This window comes from Aptenodytes patagonicus, chromosome 4 (genome assembly GCF_965638725.1).
Source record: "Aptenodytes patagonicus chromosome 4, bAptPat1.pri.cur, whole genome shotgun sequence".
In the NCBI taxonomy this organism is placed as follows: Eukaryota; Metazoa; Chordata; class Aves; order Sphenisciformes; family Spheniscidae; genus Aptenodytes; species Aptenodytes patagonicus.
In genome coordinates, this window is record NC_134952.1 from 76,330,950 (window position 1) to 76,353,216 (window position 22,267).

Below are 22,267 nucleotides of genomic sequence, written 5' to 3' on the forward strand. Positions count from 1 at the left end.
GACATCCTTTAAGAAGGGCAAAGAATTAGGTTTCCTAAGGATCAGAGATTCTGATGACAACTGCAGTTAGAAAAACAGTACCTTGAATTCAGGTCCTGCTAAGGAAGGGTGGGGTTTTCCCAATATTTCTAAATGTTTCTGTCTGCTTCAAATACATATATATATTCAAGTTCGACTGAAGCAACCTTCTTTAGCCAGACCTGGTTTGATGTCCCTTCCAACCTGGGTTCTGTGACTCTAAAGCCCTGGAAATGGATCTGCTTACACACACCAGTAGTCTTCCTAAAGACAAATGCAACACATCCTGGAGGTGACTGGCATGAGAGACATTTTTACATCTGAATTCTAGAAGATGCTTTTGTATCTTTCTAAGATTTCTCATTAACACCACTTCATAAGAATATTGTAAGAGCTTTAAAACACTAGGAATTCCAGATGTTTGTAAAATATGTATATTATATTTAAGGAAAGAGTGTTAATTTAAACAGAGCAGTTTGCTTTCAAAACCAAGTTTTTTGCACACTCACACCCTTCACTTCTGAGGGTGACTGCTCCATCTGAATGGTTAGGCTTGGAATGCATCTACAGATGTGGTCTAATAGACTGAACTCTCTCTTTAAAATAACAACCTGGTCTACCAATCATACTTCAGCAATTCAACTCTCAGGTTACCCTTGGGGCTGAGCCCTTCCTATTCGATTTCCTGCTATGATGAAGCAGTTGCTCTTGTCTAATTTCTGAAGGGCTTTGTTCAGCTCAGTGACAGCATTGATTATGTATAAAATTATCAATTATCTAGTATTATTGTTTATAAAGTGGCATCTTCATACATATTTACAGAAAACTCTCTCTCTGTGGCTGTTTTATTTGTTTCCACAAAATGAGTGCCTTTACTTGAACGCTGTCTTTTGAAAAACATCAGAGGAATCAGTTATGCGCAAACTCATTTTAACTAGGCTTTGTAAAAACCACAGAAGTGTTTATGCTCTACCAGCTCTCTTAGCAGGGGCTTAAATTATGAACAGGAACCTCTGCCCTAGTGGCACAAAGGAGTTGGCACAGAAGCATGTCAGTCTCCTACTGCCCTCCCTTATCCCTCAGCCACCACTGGCACGGTTCTCCTGTGGAGGAGAGCAAGTGAGGGCAGTCAGTGCTATTTCTAAAGCAGCTTTAATTCTCCATCAGCTTCCTGCCAAGAAATCTGCAGGGTCAACAGGGAACATTGTTAGGGAGTCACAATTCTGTTGCTTGGGTTTTAAACTTCATTGAAGCTTGAGCTTTGTTAAACATTTATAATATCTTAAGAAATACACTGTAAGCACTGATAAGGGACATCTGGACCGTACAGAATATTCCTGTAATAATGGACCCAACCGTACCTTTAAAAGGCATGTCCTTGCACTTGCCAAGAGGTGCAGTTATCCAAGTCTTGGTGCTTTATTTTTCTTCTCAAATAACTCCCTACCTTACTAGTTCCAGATTATTATTTGCTTCTATTTTTGTGAAATCTTATTTCATCATTTCTTTCTTCTAGTAGCCTGGTACCGGCCCTCCACACTCTGAGTCTTATTAGACAAATTAGGGGATTCTTCCCCTTTCAGTGAACTGTACATTAATTTAAATTTTAAATTATATAAATAAAAGAGGCGCTGCCTTCATCACACTCTGAGAACCTTTGAAGCCAATTTCTTTAATATCTTCTTCAGCACCACTTAACATCTTTTTACTCATTGTGATTATAGGTATGTCATGATAATTTGGATGCATCAGGGCATCCATGGTCTCAGCTAGTGTCAAGAGCAAGACATTCAGCCTTCCATCTTATCCTATTATTTGTCTCTGCACAAAATAAATGTCATACCTATCTACACCCGTATTTTACTCTCAGTGGTAGGCACATACACAGTTTCAACTACGAGATCCATAACAGCTTCCTGCAAATGCCTTCAGGGTATAGAATCTTTACTAGATTGGTATACAATCTTTACTAGATTTACTGCAAAATTAAACCACACCTCAAAGCTTCTCTGGAAAATCTCCTAGCATCTCCATCAAGCTCTGGTAAATACTATGGATTTCCATTGATTTTCAGACTACATTTAGAGAAGGGACTATCATTCAGTGTGAATCCTACAGCACTGAGGTTCAGATTCATCACACTCAACCGAGGTACCAAAGGTAGGTGTGCAATAACCATAAGCTCCCTCTATAATCATTAGAGACAGACACTTTCAGAAAGCAATTCAGATTTTCAATTGAAAGAATGGCTTTTGGAGTGTACTTACCTCCTTTAAGTGACTACAGAAGGAGCCTGAGACAACAACGTTCTCAGTTTAGGCATGTCAGCGTAGTGCTAAAAGTTAAGTGGCTGGAAGGTCCAAGCTGTTTCTGACTATCAAATATAGTTACACTAGATAGAAACGTGTGCACCCATGTTATTTTTCTCTCAGAATCAAACACTGAACGGAATTAAGGGACCAAACGCAAGGACCTTACCCAGTTGATCAACATTATTTGCATGTAACAGAGCTACGAACTGTACAACAGCCAACGTGTCCATCCTAACCTCATTTATTAGAGCTCCCATATCCTTTCTAGAGCTCTTCGTAACAGTGCCCATATTATACAATCATTCCTAACTTCATTTCAACACCTACGTCTGGATTTAAATGCCCAACAGTAAAACGGCCCCTTATTCTTGCTTTAAAACCTTTGCATGTAGGACTTGCATGTAAAAATAGTAATGACTTGCCCAAGTGTTTCTTCAGGAACATGCTGAACAAGATCAAATGTAGTTAATTGTAATAAAATTATTACAGGTTATAATGCCACTTGATGTTCATAGTAAAGTGAACTCACTAGGAGGAAAAAGTGTTGGTGTGTCTACTCCCTGTAAGGAAATAGAATCATTACTGTAAGTCAGCCAAGCTTCATTAGCAAAAAGGCAGCATTTTTGAGTCAGAGCAGCACTAGCAGACAGCAGGCTAGCCTATTTCATCCATTTTAAAATCTATTTCTATTAGCCTTCAACTACTATTTTCAACAGTACAATGTTTAAACTGCTTACCATAACACAAAATCACCTTCCTCAATGTATAATTGAAGCATTCAATAAACGAGGTATTCTGGCAAGTAATGAAAAACAGGGCACTATATACAACAGTAAATATTTGACTGGTTCTTCAAAAGAAAATTGCAGCATTTCAATATTTACTTTCACTCAGAAGTGTTGATGATTTCCCTGCTGAGCAATAAAAGAGGAAAATTAAAAGTGCCTTCATAATCACTTGATCTTCTTTTTAAAAAATAGTATTTGCCAAAATATTCTCTGTATTCCTATTGTTTGTGAATTAGAAAATGTAAACTTGCAAATACATTTGGAAGTGCTACTGTTTTAAAATAGCATCTCAAACTTTGATTTTCCTATCTGCTCTGTGCCCTAAAGCGAACAGCAATTTCTCACTACGACAAGACGGATCTGGCATCCTCAAGCTATATCAGCATGAACTATCATCAGCACTGGCTGAGCATCTATCTCATGTTATATACAGTTCCTAACACATTTATGCTACAATGGCAATTATAAAAGTAACACTGGCTGCCTGCAGATGGTTATTTGATCCGTAACAAAAATGAGTCCTCTTATTATTTATTATCACTGGTGTAAAATCCATCCTGTCTGAGTAGAAGACAGTTAACAGATATCTCTTTAACTATGTAGTCTCTTGAGAGTAAATCATCAGTTATACATGGTGATAAGGATGCCCCAAAATGTCACTTCAATTTTGATCATTCAAAACATTTGGAATAAATCTCATCTAAAGTAGTAACAATAGCCTGCTTGCCCACGCCTTTCTTCAGAATTAAATGTGTGTTTAACACAACCAGGTATAATTCACAAGATAGAAAGTCACCTCATTTGCTGGCTCCCACCTAGCAGGCACGCAATTGGTACCAATTTATGAATCTCGTCTCCATCTTCACCAGGCAAAATAACTGAATTAGGTAGTGTGCTGCTCCGAGGATTGGTAGCATGATATAATTTATTTTCTTTTAAAGATTCAATCTGACACTTATTTTGAAATACTTACTCTATAAATAAAGGGCCAAATACTTAGTTACGCCTGAAAGTAGCTCTTCAGCATTAACCTTATTTATCCACACCAAACCTCAAGTTTTTCATGATGAAAAGTAAACAGAGAGGTCTGATTTTTCTTACTTTGACTACCTGAAGTTATACCAATAGGCTAAGCAAGCCCTCTAGGCTCTCCTTAGAGTCAATAGTGAGAAACAGGCATCTCCAGAGGGCAATTCATCCCATCCCAAAACAAATGTTATAATACAGAACTGCTGTCACCTATCTGTTCACCACTGAATAAATGAGATACCTGCTTTTTTAGATAACTAAAGATGAGAAAGTCCTCTCAGAGGGTGTCTTTGTCCAAAGTAACACATGACTCAGTAAAAGCAAACCAGAACCAGCATTCATGGAGCAATGGCTACAGCCAACCAGTAATTCCTGGCCTAACCGTAGGACAAGGGCAACAGTTCAGGGAAGAACAAAGAATATATTATGATTAATTAAAACTACGCTACAGATAATTAAGTTCTGGTATAGGTAAAATGCTATATAAATGTAACAGAATATTTTTTTTCTCTGTTATCAGAACACTCCTTAAAAAGCCTTAGGAAGGACACATGGCTGAAAAACATTAGCCCATCACTCACCTGAGGAGACTGGATTTTATGGATAACTATGAAATGAGGAAAACGTTGTCAAGCTTAATTTTATATTTTCTGCTTTTGTCAGCTTGCATGAGTAACTTCCATCCCCTTTTGCACAGCTCTTAATGTATTAAAAATAATGAATAAAGGATACTCAACGGGAGAAGTCAAATATGACAATATAATTAAATTACTCAGCATCCAGAAATCTCTTGCTTTTCAGATCTATGAGTTAAATATATGCCAATACAATTTCCTTAAACACTTGACAGGACCTATTTTCTATGAGATTTCTTGCTAACAGGCTTTCAGTCACATTAAGTGCTCACAAAGTGCACAGAAGTTGTATTTTACTGCACAGCCCTAATTGAGCTGTCTGGGCTAAAGTAGCTGAATTTTACAGAAATGTTTACTATACAAGCCCACTTACTCTCAAACTAGAAAAGAACATTCCTGCACATTTGAGTGTAATTTATCCTAGAAAAAAGAAAGCAAAGGTCTTTTATCACCCTCTCGTTTCAGTGAGTTATGCTTATGGAGTTCTTTTACAACTGAAAATCTGGTTTCACTCCAAACTGCAAAAGAGCAGTCTCAAACACCTTTCAGTTGGCTCTCATTACATTTGATGTCTCTTTCTGACCAAGAAGTATAACTTAGATCCTTGTAGCATTCAGTAGCAACCTCCTATTTATAACTCGTAAGTGTTCATACCTCAGCAGCACTCTATGAGTGCGGGGATGATATATTTTTGTTTTCAATAAACATCTCGTTGTGCATGTTTGCCTTTTTCCTGTAACTTCATTTAGTATTTGTTTCTCCATTTCTTTTGAGCATCTATCCATCCAGTCTAAGTCAAAAGTCATGCTGAAAGACACATAACATACAAAGAAAACAGATGTAAAAAATCCTAATACCTGCACGTGAAATGTAACGGTGGCTGAAATGTCGCACACCCCCAAAATCCCTATCCTATACGCCTTCTTTGTGGCAGCGAAGGAGGTAAAGGGTGGAAATCAACTTCTCTCAAGCAGGAGACTAAAATCCAGCTCTGTTACAGAGTAGGGATGTGTTGTAGCAACCAATTTATTGGATAAAAGCTGTAGCAAAGCTATTTCAGTTGTAAAGCAAGACAACATTAACATAAAACCTGGTATCAGCACTTACCCACTTACCCGGTAAGGGCCACTAGCTCACCTGACCCTCTCCTGAACAGCTCCCTGTCTCTCTGCAGCATGGCTCCAAGAGCTCCCAGCTGTGAGTAGAGGGCAAAGTCACCTGATCTGACCCCACAACTTGCGCCAGCATGGATCAGCAAAATCTATTCATTTGATCTTCGGGTCACACCTTAACTCCAATTGTGCTAGTGGCTCACCGACTCAGTACATGCCTTGGAGAAGAAACGGCAATCTAAATGAGAACCTTAAATACCAGACTTGACCTGTTTTCCTTTATTTCTGAGTATCTCTGTAGTTTCTTTAATAAATAAATACATAAATACATAAATAAATAAAAAACCCCAACACACAAAAACTGCACATCAGCTCAGTGGGCTCTTCAAGGCTACAGAAAACTTTGGTTTAAATCCAGTTTTTGCCTCAGTCTGGCCCCACTTACGCAAGCTTATTATCAAAAAAACAACCCAAGATACTTCAACCTGAGAAGACAAAGGAGGAAAGAACACTAATGAAGAGCAGAGACTGAGAACTGTGTTCATTTTTGTAACCAAAAAGTCCCAAAATAAAGTAATATAAAAAACATTCTTTTAGTAGGCTCCCTTCCCAACATGCAATCAGTGTAATTACAGGCAGGGATATTAGATCACAAGACGGAAAGGAGCTTGCACACAGGGCAATAAAAATAAAGTCTCTGCTCTCCTGTCAAGTCTTCTTTTCCCCCTGTGTATTACCTCTGCTTTTCCAACTAATTCATTTTATTTAATTTCATTTACTATTCTCAAGTGTCCTCTCATTATAATTCAGTGTCTATACTAGACCTGCACCTTGACTGACTGATTTTTTTCCCTTATGTCCACGCTTGGCAAGCATTTAATAGTAATTAAAGGTTTCTCTAGTCTATTCTAATCAACAGGCAGTGACTTTGATTGATAGTCACTGTCATGAAAACTGGAGGATGAAACCTTTGAGTGAGTTTCCTTGAAGAAAAGCTCTGTAGACACTGTGTTCCAAAGTACGACTGAGACATATTTTTACCACATGCCAGTGTTGCTTAGAAAGATGGTACAGACTACCAGAGATTGGCACAATGAAAGAGATTTGCTGCAGCCATCTGAATTTCTCAGTGATCTCATTTGCCCTGGGGTATCTCACCTTCTCAATATCACTTCAGACTCCTTAGTGGTATGACATATCAACAGAAAATCAATAGCAATAAAACTACAGTGAAGCAACCTTCATTGCTGAAAAATTAAGACAGAAGGTGAATCTCATGGATTTCAAAATAACGATGAGAGATGACAAAAAACAACAGCAATGGTAAAAGGGCAAGAACAGCTAAAGGGTCTCCATGGGTCATCACTGCAAAACATTATTTCTCTATACATACACTTGATTTAGTGCTGGTTACATAAGGTCTATAGTACCACAAAAGCTAATAAGTCATTGCCTTGAACGACAGCCTTTGCACCTGTGCTTCATCAAACAACGGGAAGCCTTGTAAATTACCTAGAGAAGCAACTGGTGACCATACAGCATGCCTGTGCGAATCTTGCAAATCCCATTTCAGCACACTGATTAGGTTCATTTCATTTTCAATATTATTAAAGCCCACATAAACACTTTATAGTACTATTTATCCTTTTGCCCTGATTACTGTTTTTAGGATCAAGGTAATACCACTTTTGCTTCTCGCGCTAACAGAGATGCCTTATTTCTGATTTTTGAAGTAGTGCCAGCATGTCTTCGACAGGAGTCTGGAACATCTACTAATTTAAAAGGAAAAGTAATGGCTAGAGAGTGATGTTATAGAAGACCCTAGGCACTTGTATTGGAGGACAGATGGATTGTTTATTTATATAAGTGAAGTGACAGGAAAACCTTTAGAAGTATTTAACTTGGTACTGAAGGTCTTTGTTTTTTCTTTTTCTTAAGTTAAATTGCACCAAACATTTTTCCATGTCGATGAAATTTACTTACAGTTGAATAGAAATATTAGATTATGTGACAGCATCAAGGAGAGAAATTCCACTGATGTGACTAGACCTCTATTTATATCAGCAGGGAACAGTGTCACAGGGTCTTGATAGTATGCAGCTGAATATGAAACAAAGTAACTTCATGGGTTGCATCTCAAATTCCAGCCTGGACATGTTTAAGATAATTCTGAAATTGATTGTTGCTAGCAAATGAAGTGATTTTATGCAGGTTTTAAAAAGTTTCAAAACGGAGAAAACGCGGAAGAAGTCTGCTTCAAATATTAAGAGATGTGAGTTAACTCAGTGGATTTAAAAGTATTCGAAGTTGAAATCTACCATTAATTCCACCTGTAAACAAATGAAAAAAACCTGAATTCACGCAGAGGATACATGAATGGCCATTAGTAACAAAGAGAAACGCTGCACCAAAATTCCTGGCGTGTTGAACGCTTGTTTCTGAGTTCTGTTTATTAATACATTACACAGCATGACTTCACATCTGACACAAAATCGGTCATTTTGTCCTTCCCTCTTTTGAAGGCTAGACAAGAAATACATTATAAACTTCTGCCATAAGAGATCTTGCAGTGGAAGAGAGCTGCAAGAACTCTTTTTTGAAAAATGAAGGCAAGTTCAAAAAAAATGTGACTATCCATTGGGGGAAGACAGAAATCACATTCAATTCGTTCCACAATCTTCAGCCACTACTGCAGAAATTGTCTCCCTTAAAGGCAGTCTTTACCTTTACATAAATACCAGCAGTATTCTTTATCCCGAAGGTTTAAGCAATCACTCAGTTACCCTAATCCATGCCATGGAACCCACTAAAGATAAGAAACAATCAAACTCAATCAAAAACTCTGCAGGAAGGCACCAGAGAACTGAGTTCAGTCCTTGTATTGTTGAGATCTGTTGCAACGTTTTTTAACTGGGTAGAACCTCCTAAGTACTGAGGATATACCCATATACATATAGCACTGGTCTAGACCAGGTAAGGAGCAACAGAAAAATGAGCGCTAAAGTCAAGCTGTGGTCCATCAAGAACATGGTTGAAAGCTCCTGCTACATGACAGCAAGCTATAGCCCAGATTTATTAACCATAGCTATCATCTTCTACCAAGGAGGTCACACCAAATCTGCAAATGTCCCAAAATACTCTACTGTGCCCATCAGTACTACTTCATTCTCAGTTTCATCTTCAGTTGGTTTACATCCATGAATGTGCTTCATCCAACCCCTGGCAATCTTCATAGCAGGAGCATTTTTGCATGAGGTAAAGAATAACTAGAAATGCGTAACATCTGCATATTGAAGGCATGTAAGTTCTTCACATTTAACTAATTTACCTCAGTAGTCACAGCCTAGGTCCTGAAACAAGCTAGAAAGCCATGAGACGGGGGAATTACCCAGGCTAAGCATCAGACCAGAATAGGGCTCTGCTGTCAACCACTATTCTGGCCAGAAGCTACGGTTTCACCCTTCACCTAAAGGCCACCTTTCCCAGCTGTGGACTCTGAGTGTTGTGAGTGGTAACATATTACAGCCTTAATATAAGCATGTCTTCTTAAAGTATACCTCTCGACAATACAGATTTGATCAGATTCTTCCCACTCACAGAAACTGATGACAGCCACAATCAGTAGAGATTTAATACAAGTGGAGAAAATTTGAATGCATGTCTTATAAAAAACATACAGATGGGTTTCATCAGCTGGAGTACACCAATAGGAGGTCATTATCCAAGGAATATCATGACAGCATTATAGCCTTAAGACTGTAATGAGAACAACTTTTTAAATGGTATAAAGATTGTCCACTCTCATTTTGGTCTCTATTACTAAAAACATTTTCAGTAAGTTTTTTATTTTCCTTTAAGATGGCTCCATATGTCACAGGACTGAGGTTCAGAAAATTAATGCTTCAAAGTCTCTGAAAACTGCAAATAAATTGCAAAGAATTTTCAATCCTCATTTCAGCCTGTATTAGCAATCCGCCATTCTACTTGCGTAATTGATAGGCCATTCTATTTGCTTCTCAACTTTCTGCTAAATTCTACCTTCACTAAATTGTCATTCACAAGTGAAATAAATACCCATACAAAACACAGACTGTTAGGAAGACCATAACTGATATAGCTTAACATTGCCTTAGCTCATTGTATTAGCTCTAACAGTGCTGCTAACCTCTAACAATCATTCTTTCTCCAAAGTGTCTGATTTATCACTCCCAGTAAGGAAACCAGGTACAGAAGAAATAGAGTAGGGAGCCCAAAGAATTAAATAAATATGCAATTTTTATTTGCTACTCATAATTAGGAGTATGAGCAGCTCAATGCAGAAAGGAGGCCCAATATGGAGGGGAAAAAAAAGCATACACATCTATCAGCCATTAATTCAAAGATCATACAGACAGCTATATCCCATAGCTTAATGAGTTACTAATCAACTGAGCAGCAGTCACAGTGTATGTGCATGATTTTGGCCAGCTACATACGAAAACTGCTAGCTCAAACAACAAAGACATTTAAATTCGCACTTGTATCATACTGAAAATGTGCAGGGAGCCAGTTACTATAGCTGAGCCGATGCATGTGAAGTTATTAAGTTAAATGTCTGAGCTCTTAATAAGGAAAAAGACATAAAGACTAGGTCCACAACGGAGAGAGAGCATTTAACAGCATAAGAGCAGGAAAAAAAAAAATCTGAGCTTACATGGCTAGCAGTGGCTATTATTTTTTTGCAGGACCCACAATGTGTTTGTAAAATAAATCATATAAAGACTGTACCGGTGGTCCTTTTACAAGCTACTGGCCTAGTCAGACATTGTTATTTGTAGTCATGGCTGAAAGACTTGGTTTAATCTGTTCATTTAAAAGTTCTATATTGGCATCCTCTTCTCGATTTTAGGATGAAATTTTTTAACATTTATGGGGTGCATTTCAAATCAAAATTATTCAATCATCTTCAACACAATTTATTTTTCTTTACAGAAAACTAGCAATAAAGAACAGAACTGCTTACTTTTTTTGAATCTAATTTTTAACACTCCATTTTAGTAAAATGTCTGTTTCATCTTTGCGTTCTTGCTAGTCACTTAGAGATCTCTTTAAGGATGAAAAGATTTCCCAAACGTTCTGTGTACACCCAGGGCACACCTGGCTTAGGGGACGATAACTGATCAAGGAGATGGCTTACCACTGGAAAGAATTCTAGGACTGTCTGATTAACAAAGGGAAAAAGTAATGCACAAAAGCAAGACATTATATCAGTTTATATTTGCCTGCTCAAATGAAATAATTATACTCATTTTTTATAAATATTTGGCCTATTAGTAAAGCCTAGTAGATTATTCCAGTTTCACTGGCACACATTGGGAGCTCAGGAAGTGGACGTATTACCTTCCCCCTTCAAAGAATTGGCATGCTGTGAGGCAGATTGTAGTATCAGTATTCAGATCAAGTATTTTGTACTATGTGTAGTCCCACAATAGCCAACAGGACCACTTACAAGATACAACTCAATCTGACAAACAGATCCAGTGACTGAAGAGTGGAAGTTGGAAATACATTATTGAAGAGTTTTTTCTTTTTTTTTTTTTTTTAAACAGTACGGGTAATTATCACTTGGGACAACACCCAGTTGATCCCATTGGTTTCCCATTACTTAATGTCTAAGAGTCAAGTGTGGATTTGTTCCTAAACCATGCCTTCTAACTCAACTAGAAATTTGTTATAACACAAGAATTTGGGGTCAGAATGCTGTTATCTGTGACCACACAGTCGGTAAAATGTTGCCTGGAATTAACTTGAATCTTATTTCAAAGTGGTTTAAGCAAAAGTGATGTGAACCTCTGAGTATACAAGTTCTAGATGATCTTAAACTTCACATAAGCAAAACTAAAATGTTATTAAAAAAGAACTGTTTTAAGGAATTCAAAAGAGGTCTCCCTGAAACGAATAACTTGGTTGAAATTTGTATTTCAGGATAAATCCATGTAATTTTTTTTCTTTTTTTTAACACACATTAACACTTACGAAGATGATGGAATAATAAAGATGTCCCTTTAGAGACTTAAAATCTATCAGAATGTTACTGTTCACCTCCATCTTTGGGAAAAAAAACATAGTCAATCGACACAAAAAAAAAGCTGTCTGCGATAGCTTTTTAGCAGTTCACTTAAACAATAAAAATTAAAATCTTCTAAAGAAATCGAAAATATTTTTCTAACGGCTTAAGTGTGTATTTTAAAATATAGGGGTCTCTTACTGCTCATGCATACTAGCTATAACATAGTAACATGTTATACTACGATAGTTATGCTATCAAACCACTATATTTAGAAACAGTATCAATAATATCTGTGATTCCTTTATTTGACAAAAATCCGTGGATGAAATAGATAAAATTGCAAACTGTGCAAGAACTCATAGATAGAGAAGGATTAGCAGACAGATGCTACTTCAGTCATACCTGCTGCAAAAGGGGCAATCTAGAGCCACACCATCACTGTCACTGCCACGCAGAGTGAGAAGCCGAGAGAGTAGAGATGATTCAACCGTGCTGCAAGTTCTTTAACTCAGTAGGAAAGAAACACTGCCTGGCAATAGCTTCTACAAGTGCTCAGCCTTTCCTTACACATTCCTACTAGAAAGCTGTCAGGCTTCCTCCTTCCTTCCTCTTCAGACAGGTGCTAGGAATACCTGTCCTCCCTTTGGATACATTAAAGTGTTGAGGAAAAGGGCGTTGTATCCCTACATCGCCAAGAATGGACTCTGCTTTCAGGCTTCCTTACAGGCTTTCACTGAAGCTTATGGCCAGCACCAGCAAAAGATGTCACAGCTGTGGGGTACAGACCCCTTCTCTGTCACTCATACCTGTGCCGGCCCCGCTGGCACTACTTCCATGCAGTTGATAGCTACAGCCGCCCACTTTCACCACTGAAGCCAAAGGAGGCAATCAAGACCTTAAAGTTTGTTTTCTCATGCTAGCCAGATGCATCCCTCTTTCCCTCACCCAGTAACCACTTTAGTGTGCATATTGTTTCACAGAGGCCAAACATCAAATTTCTCTTGAACATGACATCTTTCGATCCCCTGAAGCCTTTCATGCAAGCTGGGATTTAGGCACACAGGTACAGTGGGAGCAGAGAAATTATTCCATTACCGCCTACATTGTGTCTGCGAATAAATGGTGCCGTGCTCCAGGCCTTCTCTTTTAACCAACAAAGCCAGCTACGCATTTGCAAAAGGTTACACTATGTTCTTTACCAAAAAAAATCCCATTTAGATCAATCTAAAATGAACTTTCCTGCACTAGACTGCTAACCTGTAGAACATTCTGGCTGCAGTTTTTATCAATTCCACCCAATAGTATTTTGACAAACAAGTTTAACATTGAAACCAACAGTTGCAATTTGGCAGCCAGGAGTTTTCCCTCTTTCATTTTAATAATGTTTCTGCCAGCACTCACTGTTCTTGTTATTCAAGGTACAGCAGCCATAACTCATGTCTGCTGGGGCATTACTGTATGTATACTTTGGAGTAAAGAGAGCTCTTAGGATGTCTAATATGATGTCCTTTGCAATCTGTTATTAGAGTATGAATCACCTTGCCAGTTAATCATATCATTATGAATGCTGAAGACATGAAAACCAAGAGGGATTGAAATGCATATATTCCCAGATTAAGAAAAGCTATTTGAAAAATACAGGCAGACTAGTGAAGATAGGTTTTGAACTGTGTTGGATTGGTGCACAAAACTGAAAAATTTTAATCAAAAGGGCTTTTTGCCTTAGTTGCTTGTAACAATACTGAAAAAGAAAAGGAAAGAACACACAAACTTCCATCTTCTGCTAAAAACGGAGATGTAAAAGGAGGAATTCAGTGCATTTGGAGAAAACCCAACATAATTAAAAACCAATGGATAAATACATCAACCCTCTGTTTACCTGCACTGTCACTTTAAGCTAGAAGAGGCTGATGCATTTAGTCAGTCGTCATCAGTACTGCATAGCATCATTAATCTCCTGCTTGTTTATGTGTTAGCATTCATTTTACTTTCCTTGCGTGTACTTTGCTGCCACCTCCAGGATGCTGTGATTATAAGACTGGAAGTTTAAAAAGACCTGTCATCAACTGAAAATTACTTTGCTCTGAGGTGCAATATTTCAAATTGTAAGCATGGCTTTAGTTTCATTTTAAAAGATCACCAAAAATCTGTTTGCAGACACGATTCACAAGCAGGGATGTCACGATGGCTTACAGATGCAAAAGCTGCAGGCTGCTTGTTAGAAAAGTAAAATGGTGCTTTAAAATAATAGCCTATTTAGCATAATGCTAAATTACAGAGGAAACCCTATAAAAATATATTTATGGCAAACATTCATTCCGAACGAGTCTTTTGTGCTTGTTATTCCACCTAATTCCAGGAAAAGAAAGAGTAAACAGACAGTTCTTAAATGGAAGTATTTTACAGGGTTGGGATTTTCTTTTCTTTTTTTAAACTGTCTTAAGTCATTCAAGGCACACTGCTAGCTCCTTAGAAGCAGGCAATAATTGCAGTGGAAAAAAAAGGTTCAAAATCCTCTAGAATGAGAAGGTACTAGTGGTATCTTTCTTCCTCCTTTACCAATGAGAGGATCAAGTTCAAGTGGAGGGAATATCAGGTATCATTAAGGAATTAATTTTTCCAAAAACTGTAATGAGGTGTTGTCTCACAATGCACAGTTGTACACAATGGACTATGGAAAACTTGTCCTAAAATTAAGACTAACATTAGACTAGAGTGAAATTTTTTAAGATGCTATACAATTAGTAATATCTACTTAATATAAGCATGTACTACAGTAATTTTTTTCCTCATATATAAATCTTTTCATCCCTCTCATCTTTTCTGTTACCTTCCTTTGGATGTTTCCTGACATTATATCAATGTATTAATTCTGTACCGTACTTTACTCTTTTGACTGCATGCCACGCGCCTTCACTTGGTCACAATCCCAAAGCTACCCCCACGTTGATAATACACTGGTAAGAGTTCTTTACCTCTCTATCTGAACATCAAGCCATTTCCAAAACATATCACTTGCCTCTTCTGCATTCACTTTCAATGGTCCCTTGTTTGCCTAACCACCGTTTGGGCCATTCACAGAATACTGCAGCCTTCATTAGCTAAATGAATGTGACCTGTGCCAAGCCAGTGTCCTAACTGGCTATGACATCATACTTATTAAATCCTGATATATCTCATTATCATCCTTTTAAAAGGATTCAGAACTTGCTAAGACTAACAGTATGTTCTGGTTGTAGACATACTATATACTTTTTTTTTGGTATCTACAAAAACATAAGATCTTGAAGTCATAATTGACAACAGCGAAGGAAAGGTCACCAAAGAGATGCTACTAGAATTAGTTTTTATTAAAAAATAAGATTTGGTGAAAACTAGGTCGTATCCTACTAGGACTTTCATTTTTATTTTGAATCTTCCTATCTCAAAAGTATAGGATGCAGCCTAGTTCCATTGCCTAGAATCTACACTCCAGATTTTTCAGTCCCTGATTAACTGTAACAACGGGCAAATGAACATCGTATGCCATGGCAGAAATGGTCTGTACCATTGGATTAGTCATTGCCACACTCTTTCTCTGTGGAGAAGATCAGCATAGGTACTATATAGCACAGAACCCACAAAACAAGTTTAGTGACATTTAAGCAAGGTCTTTAATTTGTTAGACTTTTGCAGAGTTTATCCTGCTGGCAAGTGTTTCTGTACAAATCATGTAGATGGCAAGCTACAATGCAAACACATACAAACATCTTTCCATGTTATAACTGAAGTGCTTTGCCAAAATCATTCAAAATTATGTATACAGGGTAAGTTATTTGGCTCCATTTTTATTTTTATTCTTGCAGTTATTTAAATAAAGACTTAGGTTGCTAAAGATGAGGTGTGTGTTCACTGGGTTCTTCTAAAATCACTTGGCAATAATCTTGCCACAAAAAGTGGAAAGCATAGTAATATGAATTTCATTGTTTTCCTGCACTAAGATCATTGCAAACGTATCAGAGCCATAAAAATGCACAGAATAGGTGCTTACCGTGTTTACAATAATACTGAACTGTATTTACCGTTTGGAATACAAAAGGCTCAATTACTTTTCCTCTATTTTAGGTAGAATTCACTTGCTTTCCAATCTGATCAGAATTTGAAGTAGTTATTAATTTGTACACAGTACATGTAATATTTCTTTATAGTTGAAGAGAGTAGTTTGAGAGGAAGACAAGACAAAAACGTCAGTAGAGTGTTTGCATTTAACTTGATAAAATTTGACCCGCAATCCAGAAAACAGTGCATTATGCGTCAATATTTCAGAATACTTCAGAACTACTAAATAAATTATACCAAAATAAAAGCACTGCACTCAGAGTAAGGACTCAGCTGCCTGGAAAATTCATCCACAGCAGCCTGAATTGAAATAGTCAACTACTCTGGGACCGTGGACTAACAAGACCATTTCCTGAAAATCCCTTTAAAAAGACATCGTAACACAGACTCTTTTTTTTTTTTTCATTAGCCATCCTGAAGAACTAAAATTTAACATGAACTTATTTTGTTCAAAAGGGAAACCTGTGGTAATTCACAGCATATCAGCACCTCATCAACACGGCATATTTGTCGTTATTATTTGGACAAGAGTGTAAGTGTCTGCTAAAAGAAATTCAATCACTCAGGTAGTAATAAGGATTTTTTGGATCGTTTTCCTCTGTCTTTTTTTGTTTGCTTTTTGCATGCTCTGTAAATCCTAGGGTTTACATTAAAAAATGTCTGTAATCCAAGGAAAGCTAGAAATTAAAATGAAAATAGTAAATAAACTGAGAATTCCTGAGAAGAGATAATTTTGTTATTCACATCAACTTCTTTCTTATATAGAACAGAAATAAAAGGCTCATATAGCCTGTATATCTGAAATTAAGTTTTAAAACATGTTTCTAGAACACATTATTATCTCCATTACTGTTATACTACTTTATAGCTTTTTCATAGCAGAAAGCTGGATCACATTTTTCTCGCTATTGTTAACTTGCTATAGTTCCACGTAAACATAATCCCAATTAGATGGTTCATCACATACAGACTTCTGCTGTCAATATTCAGTATGGTTCTTCACCAGAAGCCATCAATACGACCTACACTGTATTTTCTAACTGACAGGTCATGCATCAGCCACATGCTGTTTATTTGTTAGCTTCATTGATTAAAATGCTTTCTTATGCTTTCGTTTGCATATCCAGGAGGGGGATGATATTAGCAGAGGCCCCACAACACAGATGCAACGAACTACTCAAAGCGAACACACCATGAGATGAGTGTCCATGTCTTGAAGAGCAAAAGAGTATCAAATGCTGTAAGCATATCAAGCTGCTTTTGCCATCTTGATTAAAGGGTAACAAGCTTTCAGGCATGTATGTCCCTAACAAAGTTTATACACTCCACTTACCATGTAATACCATCTAGGTCTTTTTTTCAGCTAAGCCTTGTCTCATTTTTTAAAATACAAAAATGTAAACTCTTTTTTAGAGTACACTGCTGTTGTGACAGCTAATACAGACGGGAGAAAGAGTTCAAGCTTCCAGTGTGGAGAATGAACCACAATTTCTGACACCTTTAAACCAGACAGAATTAAACCTCTTCCTCATCACATGAGGTCGAGTGGAAACAGTATTGCTTTGTGCTAAAAGGAGCATTAATGCTCCCTTAGCCTTGCTTTATAGTCTTCATGAGATTACAGCAACTACAAAAACAAACAAGAAGGTGTAATTTATAATTTTACCCCGCAACAGCAAAGGAGTCAGATTCCCTATGTTCTCTGAATGTAGGCAGAAAATTCATGACATCAAAGAACATAGGAAAAAATCCTGATCAAGACAAGCCACAAAGGAAAAAATGAGATTAGTGACCACTGTGGACATAGCGCGACTCCTATTTCAGGCTAAATCTTATTCAGATGAGAGTCCCAAGACAGTCCCATTTAAACTGATTTAGCATAAAATACCACTCAATATAATGGTGGCAATGGCTAGTCTCAACTGTCTCCTGCAATTTACTTTTAATCTATAACGTTCCCACCTTCTGTGCAATTTCATGGCAAAAAAATAATACTTATAAAGGCTACTTTAAAACAGTGTTTCTGGTTACAGACCATTAGTTGTAAAGACAGTGAAGTACCTTAGTGTTTCTATTCAAATATAAATATTTGTGATTTTTAACATCTTACTATTCAAAGCAAAACAAGCTATTCATTTACCACACTTTCTTTATTCAGAACGCTTTGAATAATATTTACAGTCAACATTTTAATTTTTCAAGGAAAGTAATTCTTTCCCTTAGCTCAATAATAATTGTCTTTCAAATGTTGCTATCACTATTGCTATCAGAGTAAGGACTCAGCTGCCTGGAAAATTCATCCACAGTAGCCTGAAGTAGTATCACTATCACTACTAAATACCATGGCATCTTTTTCAGAAATTATAACAACTGCAGGAAAAGGTAAAATACTTCAATTACAAAAGCACATTGTAAATAATAAATTGGGCAGTTCATAACTGCTGTGCCTCAGCAGGAGCTGAAGGCAGGATCTTTGAAATAATGATGATTATTTCCTTGCTACTTTTTGTCTCAAGACCTTTACCAGTAATAGGTTCATTCTTACCAATTCCCACTCCCCCCACCCCCCCCCATGTCCAGCCTCCCCAATATCAGTTAGAAAGGCCAGTACAGCAAAGGCTAAAATAGAAGTGCTGGCCGTTCCCCATTTCTCTCGACTCACCTCGTTCAGCAAAAGCAATAGACACATCAGACAGCAGGGAAGGGGCAGCAAAGAAAAACCACCATGCAGAGGAGTGCACTGAAGAACACTTACCCACTTACTCCCAGGCATTCTGGCCCTCAGCAGCCATGGAAGTCAATGCTGAACATTCCTGTAAAATCATACTGTTTGAGTAAACAGTTGTTTATAACCTTTACTTTAGCTGATAGAAAATGATACAGTATTCTATTATCTGCACTGACAAGTGATTTATTGGTATACTTTTTATTCCTCAAAACTGTTTTAGGTATTACACTTCTCCACAACTGTACTGAATTTCTAACTCTATGTGCAATTCTATGTCTGAACGGTAGTGCTAGAGATCCTTAATTGTTAATGATATATTATAGTCCATATTTTCCCCAATACGTACTTCCTTAGGAATATTTTTACAGCTACTTTACTACAATGTTTGAAGGCCTATCTCAAAGTCCTGAAATTTGTTTTTCATAGCAGATGTTTTACTTGTGTCTTGTCCCCCCTCCAAGATTACACACAATCAAATGAGACAGGAATACTTCTCTATCAATATTTTGTTTCGCTACTATGCAGCTTAGCATATTTTACACCAAAGCATTTCAGATGGCCTCTAGGTGAATACAAGTAACCAACTTTAGAGATTCAAGATCATTCCAACCTATTTCCCAGTCATTTTTGAAAGGATCAACAGGGCTGCATTTTTCAAAAGCTCTCAGCAATTCTCCTCACATTGTATTCCAGAAAGTCTAATGATTTGCATAGAAATAAGTAGCGAAGGGGCAAATGTTTTAAATCTAAGTATTGTTAATGCACTGGACAAGCTGCACTGCCTAGAATCATTCTGTTCTCACAGATATTGCAAAGGCATTTTTTCTACCTTAACTACAATTAAATAATAATCTGATACTTATCTAATAAAAAAATCTAAATTTATTACAAAACAGAATTCAAGAACTGAACTACTTTCATGAGAAGTTTCAAATATCAACAAGAGAAAAACAGGTTCCAAAATGCAAAATAATGTAAGCTGTTTCCCCTCAAAAGGTATTTATGATATATACAGAAGATCTATGCATTTGTGCTTCATATTCACATGTAGGTAGTCATGAACAGAACATACGTGGCCTGAGCTCCAGCCTCTCAGTAAATCAGCTACTACTAAGTTGAAGTGGAAATATTTAAATTCACAATTGACTGTTTTAACAGTAGTTAGAAACAATATCCTCAAGCTTCCAGTAGTAACCTGGAGTGCAAAGCTACTGAAGTCACTTCTGTAGTGTTTAAGAACCTCCTTCTTTCTTTAATACTACTTGCATGACTACTAGCACAGTTGCCTCTTCAGAAAAGACATTTAAGTAATGCTGCTCAGTGCCAGCTATTAAAAAGTGTAATCCTAAATATAATTGCTAGATTAATGCAGTGTCTCTTTCACTACATTTAATTTATAGCTCCTCGCTTATGTGCAGATTTGCCTGTGCCTGTTCAATCACGCTACTTCTCATTCTGTAAGATCGTTTGTAGGGACTTCATTCAACTTACTTAATACACAGCATGGTCTCTCTTCTTTCGTCTACTCTGAGCTCAGGCTATTCTGAGTCTGGAAAAAATTCTAGTGTAGGTAATTGGTGTAGTCTCTAAAAATAAAAAGAAAAGAAAAAAGTAAGAACGTCCCCGAAAGCCCCATTATCATCACCCTCCTTACGCCTCTGCCTTCTAAGTCTTTTCTGTTCCCTTCCCTCTTACTTCAGGGGAAAGTAATGGACCTTTGACCACACACTTTTTCAGTCCAGCCTCCTACGTACCAGCCCTTAAAGTCAGTTTGCTCCCAGAAATGGGAACGCACAGTAAACAATGTCCTGCTTTCAGAGTCACAACTCCCTCTTCAGCTCTAGAGCAGAGTATCTGCCCACTACCTCTTGCACATATCTCATTCAAAAAAGCATTAAAGCTGGAGGGCGGGGGGGGAAGGCATTTCTTTTTTTTTAAAGAGAAGAAAATGCTAGATAACACCAAAAAGTTAAATAACCATCAAGCACAATTCCCTTTTCACTGCATTATATACCTAAAAAAGGTAATGCCTGAAGAGTTTTTAAAGGCAAATTTAGGTATTTTAGAATGTTTCAGTGCTTAAGGGATGCTATTAAGGGAAACTGAAGTTTCATTTTATTTAAAGTAAGCTTTCAAACATTTCTGAAAAACACATCAACCTATTAAAAAAGTGAAGCTTTCAAATCTCCAGTCCACCAAAAATACCAAAACATCGCGCAATTGTGGGAAACAAGCTCTCCATGAACTAAAAATCCCATTTCTTGCCTGGCTTTGCTCAATGATTCCATATGAACTCTGTTTTTCTGCACTGCAGGAGTTAGCTAGTGTTACAAGTCCTGAGCCTTAGCTGATTGCACCTAAAGATCTCTATTTCTTCTTATAGAACCAGAATAAAACCTGTGGAACATTCCAGTAGAGCTTCTAAACCAGCTTTTGCCTTGGCCTGGATAATTCACATGACTGCATCACATGTGACTTTTGTGAAGACTGTTCTGTGTGAACAGGTTATTAAGTTCTTAAGTCATATTCGCCGTTCACTCAGTCTAACTGAAGAGTTTGCCAAGTCTGTCCCTCTCTTGCTGGGTCTGGGAATACGTATATCCACAAACATATAACCTACAGAAAGACACCATGGCACAAGCTTCTCCTTTCTGTTATAATGAATCTGTTCTGCCTTAGAGAAGAACCAGTGCAGTACCCGAGTTCTTGTGAATTTTTCATTAAGCAAGGTATGTAGCCATTGTAGCTTGTGAACTGTTTTTCTAGAATCTAATGACAGTCAGCTTGTTCACATAGCCTTCAGAAAATTCAAGGTATAAGACAAGTTACATAATTTTCTTTAAAAAAAGATAAAACATGAGAAGAAATGATCTAATCAAAGAGTAAATACCTCAAAAAAGTTTTGTTTTCATTTTCTAACGTGTTCTACTTTTTTTAAACAAATGGTATATTCATAGAGTGATTAATTTTCAAAGAAGGGGCAAGCTCAAAATTTGTTGACGGTACAGTGATAATTACGTATGAACCAGCTTTCAGCCGAGAAAATATAGGTGCATTTATACTTAAAAACAATGCTGCACATTAATTTTGGGTAACCATTCTCAGAAGTTTCACAAAACTACGTCATACATTGTTTCAAACTTAGTGGGAAGCTTAGAACTTTTCCGTGTTCTAATCTAACAGAAGGCAAAGATATTAAATTAAGAGACAGCTTGACGATACCCAAGGTCCCCCTAAGGAAAAGCAAGTTATTTTGTTGCTTAGGTCCACAGCAGCATGCCAAACAGTGTTTATGAACTTGGATACCCTTCTTAAAATTGCAGTTTTGCAGTTAATGAGCCATTGATATACATACTTCAGAGATGCATAAAATTAGGACTGAGGGAGACTGCTGACCTAATAAACTTTTCATTAGAACTTTTTCAGGTATCATTTTTACCAAAGTCATAATGAAACTAAGACCTAGGGAAGGCCCATTGATTTCAAGGAATAGTCCCA

General features: G+C 37.2%; 1 long non-coding RNA gene across 1 annotated transcript in view; it reads right to left on the reverse strand.

The window, feature by feature from the left end:
* LOC143160126 (uncharacterized) overlaps window positions 1-20,349 on the reverse strand; it is a 32,530-nt gene extending 12,181 nt beyond the window's left edge. Inside the window, exons 1-2 of the long non-coding RNA XR_012995331.1 lie at window positions 20,261-20,349; window positions 18,797-18,854 (exon numbers count right to left, since the gene is read on the reverse strand). This is a non-coding gene — a long non-coding RNA (uncharacterized LOC143160126). The remainder of the gene's footprint in view (window positions 1-18,796; window positions 18,855-20,260) is intronic.
* Window positions 20,350-22,267: the final 1,918 nt, after the last annotated feature.